This window comes from Colossoma macropomum, unplaced genomic scaffold, assembly GCF_904425465.1.
Source record: "Colossoma macropomum unplaced genomic scaffold, Colossoma_macropomum, whole genome shotgun sequence".
Taxonomy (NCBI): Eukaryota; Metazoa; Chordata; class Actinopteri; order Characiformes; family Serrasalmidae; genus Colossoma; species Colossoma macropomum.
This window is the reverse complement of record NW_023494809.1, coordinates 24,017,320-24,022,236: the sequence shown is the minus strand read 5'-3', so window position 1 is coordinate 24,022,236 and position 4,917 is coordinate 24,017,320.

Genomic DNA, 4,917 nt, shown 5'->3' with positions numbered 1-4,917 from the left:
AATCTTGTTTATATGTACACTACCACAAACAGAATTGAATGTCCTTGATATCCCAGAAAATGTGTTCAGTGAACAGCTTTTAACAGGGTTCTCCAAAGACAGAGCTCATCTTAGATTTAAAAAGCGTTCTCAGATGAATGTATGGAAGTATGGAAGCCCATTCCTGGCAGGTAGAGGAGAAAAACAATAAAAAAAATCTTCCCCACAATCTTATTCTGACTGCAGCATGTACATTTTCTGACATATTTTCTCCAAACACTCACTTACTATGCCAAAATAATGACTTCTTTTCTTGAATTTTTGATTGTTTCTCAAAAATAAATATTATCCCAAAATAATTACTTACCTTTATAAAAAAGTATCAAGCGATTATTTTCACACAGTTTGTCATTTTGTCTTAATTCAAAATCTTATTTATTTTGAGAAATTAAGTCAAAATATGACAAAATAAGTCATTGTTTTATGATTCTAAGTCACTAACTTGGCAGAATAGGTTTAAAGACTTCCACAGGAAAGGTAGAATGCTCTGTACCTCATGAAAACATTTTTTTTTTTTTATTATTCCATTTTAATGTTTTTTGCAAGAGTGCTACTGTTTGGCCAGGTGTTTTTTGTAATACAAATATTTTTCTAAACTCATACACATCTCAGAAACACTGGTTTAGTAGAAAAGCTGCAATAAATCATTTATCATATCTACGGGTGTCACAGCAGGTGCTCATGCGACACAGAATTTGGGAGGGTATTGCAAAATCCATGAATTTACATTATAGACAAATATCCTTTTTAAAACCTGCAAGGACAGTTAAGCAAGCACGGTGAACCTAACAGTAAAGGAGATGCTTTAGAACCGCCTTAAAACTAGATATTAAAAAACTGATAGATACAACACTTGGGTTACTGAACAAACAAACTATTCTCTAGCTTGAAAGATGTGTTTGAATTGAATTGAAAATGAACTGTTAATAAGCAAGTGAATGATGATAAAGAGCAAGCAATATGTGAGAATTTAATCAAATACTGTGATATCTAGGGGTCGGCGATATGGGCAAAAATTTCTCGATACACAAAATGCATCCTAATATTTAGTTATAATGAGGTTTGAGAGGTTGGAACAGACAAAATGAATCAGTGGAGGCACGTTAAAAAAAAAAACAGTCATAAAGCGAATTAATACAATTTTTGTTCAACATTTTACACAGTGTGCTGCTCAAAATGCAATTTAACAGGCCTAAGTGCTCCACAATATGCTCAGAAAAGCATACTGTAACATAACATCATGTAATTTATCACAATAAAGATAAATATCATCATATTGCCCACCCTTAGAAACCTCCCTAAATATATCTTAACCAGTACTGTCATCTCAGGTCTTAATAGATCATACAGTATGCAGGGTGTTTTATGAGAAGTGCAAGACACCCATTACTAATTTGAACTACAGAAGGTACATTTGGAATGTGCCCCTTTCTTATCATCATCATCATCATCATCATCATCATCCTCACCACAGAACCACAGTGCCTCTCTACCTTCACATACACTTACATACATAAGAACATAGACACACCTGCACCAAGGCTGGGCCAACTTGGCCTGAGGTGCGATCATCTCAGACTTATCAATCTGTGTTTACACAACTTAAACCAAATTTGATGACCGACAATGCTTCGGAAAAAAATAAGTGAAATAAAGTTTGCAGCACTGCACTGGAAAAATTGTTGCGGGCTCCTTGCTTTCTTTTCTTTTATAGAAGAACAAATACCAGCAGTATAAAGAAAGAAGCACAGCTTTTATTAAGCCCTCAGGTATATTGGGGTCACTGGTGTGGGTCGACAGCTGCTCAGGGACTTAGCTTTGCTGCAGGGTCAGCATTTCTCCTCTGCAAATCTCTAGCAGGCACGGGGTACACAGCACCTTCTAGTGGACACTCTGGGCACTGACTTGGTCACAGTGGACTATGTGGTATCAAAGACAAACAGACAAACAGGCTTTAGGTCAGGTAGTCCTGAGGCTATAGCAACCCTGGACCTACTTCAAACCCGGTGCAGGTAAACACCAGATAACGTGCAGTGGAACAGCAAGACCTTGACCTGAATAAAAGTGGCTTTGGTAAGACTTTGCTCAGGTATGAGCTGGTCTGAGGCCTGCAGCTGAAAGCAGCTGGAGAGAACACCTGAGTCTTGTTCCGTGAGGATGACGCATGACAAAGGGAGGGAACGAGGGAAGAAGTGAGACAGAAAGAGCATAACAGCATGAGTGGGGTGGAACACTTTTGAGAAAAGTAGGCCAGAGGCTTACCTGTAAACTTCTGCTGAGCCGAGAGTGTAGCAGCCTGTGCACAGCGCTTAACCTCTGTTCTACTAGCCCAGCACAACTGGCCAGGTGGACTAAACCATTCAGCGTAGGGTTGAGTGATATGGACAAAGTATCAAACTCTATTTCCACTATGCACTGTTGTACATTGACCAGCCACTTCATTAGATACACCTCCTTGTATCTCCACTCATTGTCCATTTTATCAGGTCCACTTCGTTAGCCCACTTAACTCTGTTCTTCTGTGGTCAGGACCCCTACAGGACCCTGACAGAGCAGGCACTATTTGGGTGGTGGATCATTCTCAGCACTGCAGTAACACTGATGTGGTGGTGGTGTGTTAGTGTGTGTTGTGCTGGTATGAGTGGATCAGACACAGCAGTGCTGCTGGAGTTTTTAAACACCTCATTGCCACTGCTGGACTGAGAATAGTCCACCAACCAAAAATACCCAGCCAACAGCGTCCTGTGGGCAGTGTCCTGTGACCACTGATGAAGGACTAGAGGGTGACTAACAAACTGCAGCAACAGATGAGCTGTCGTCTCAGACTTTACATCTACCAGGCTAACCAACAAGGAGTGTCTACTAGAGTGGACAGTGAGTGGACAGTATTTAAAAACTCCAGCACCAACTGTTATGTCTGATCCACTGTACCAGCACAACACACACTAACACACCACCACCACATCAGTGTCACTGCTGAGAATGATCCACCACCCAAATAATATCTGCTCTGACCATTGAAAATATAAAAAATATACAAAGAAACAGATAGACTACAGCCTGTAATTATAGACCTGGCCTGTTTTATTCTGACCAAAATAATTTATGTTAGATCACTTTGTTTGTCCATGATTGATCAGGATGCTCACAGCCATGGGTGCTGGAAACTTTCTATGTTTTAATGGTTCTTCAGTCTGGATGCCATGAGCTTCAAATCTCTTTAGACTCCAGAAATTATTGCTCCATGTTTCACACATTCTACCTCTGCATGGTGTGAGTTTTCTTCACTGCACTCATAGTAACAGGTTTGGGTGTTCACACTGCCTGTGCAAAAAATAAATAAATCAATAAATAACAATAATAATAATCATCAAACTGGATAATTCATGGCTGTTATTAGTTCAGTGCTACAAACACATTTTCAGGTAGGTGTAAAAGTTTGATACAGCTGCCCAATTACAAGCCTGCGGGTAAATATACGCAACATGCTCTTTTATTACTAACTGATTTGGGTATTTGTCTATTTGGGAAAAAGTCTCTAGAACTTAAAAGTGACCCACTGTACTGTTAGCCAGTGCAAACACTAAGCTAGGAGTGCCAAGGAGTGCAAGCTATTATTTCTTTTTTTTTTTACTGTACATTATAGTGTGTTTATTTATTTAAGCAGCTGCCTAATTTGCCACATGAGAGAAAAGCCCTGTTCCTCTTATTAAATTAGTGCTGTGATTAAAGCACAGAATACATTTCAAACATGTGTCACAGTTCACTCCCACTCAGTTTCCAAATTACTCCTACGCCCTTGCTCAAAGCAATTTTGTGTTTAGAGAACTCATTTGTATATTGCATCCTAATTAAGGTGCAAAATACAGGGGGTCCTGGGGGTGCAGGACTCCCTAATTAACCTCTTAGACCCCCTAAATGTCTCAAAATCAAAATTCTGGGGGGTCCCTGAGAATAAACTTATGACGTTATGCTGTCGGTTAAAGAAAAACAGACATGTAACTACAAATTCAGGGAAAGCTCATTGTTTAGCTGCTTCTCTCACAATCAGCGAGCTTCTGTCTTTGGTATTCTTAACTAGAGACGCAGCACTGGTCGGCCTCAGGGTGGCGCTGTAGCAACTTGGTTCACTCAGTTGGTCCTTCATAGCCTAGCAATTATAACTATGCCGAAGACACCTCTGAAAAAATTTACAATATGCTGTAGTACAATATAAATTTGAAAACCTGCCCAACTTCCCAAGAGTTTGGTGGAAAGACTGAATTGTTACTCATTTCTTAAACTAAAGACAAACGAGGAGATGTGCAGGATCTTTTGAAGTCTGTGACATTTGCAAACTAGAAAAGAACACTTCCAGAAGAACTCAAACATTTTGTTACCATTGAAGCCAGCATCAGCACCCCTATGGCGAGTGAGTCAGCAGCCAGCCAACATGGGACCTCCCAGATGGGCGAGTTTAATTTTTTGCACACTGAGTCTTCTACGATATCAGTACTTCAAAGACTAATACCACAATAAGATTTAATGAAAGAACCCTAATTCAGCACTTGAAGAAACTGCAGTAAGTCAAAATACTGACTTAGTATTTTGAAACAATTATTTACCTTCTTAAAATAATGTCTTATTTTCTCAGAATATTCACTTATCCCAACTTTTTTTCTTGAAATACTAACACTAACATTTTCTTGCGACTTTGAGGTACTAAAATAAATTTTAAGAAAGTGTGTATATTTCAGGAAAATAAGTAATTATTTCAGGAATTTAAGTCAATATTTTGACAAACTGCTGCCAGAAACAGAAACTTCAATACAAAATGAGTTGGTGGAGTCAAATAGTCAAATATGAAAGAATAAAAATACTGCAAGCTCAACACAAAGA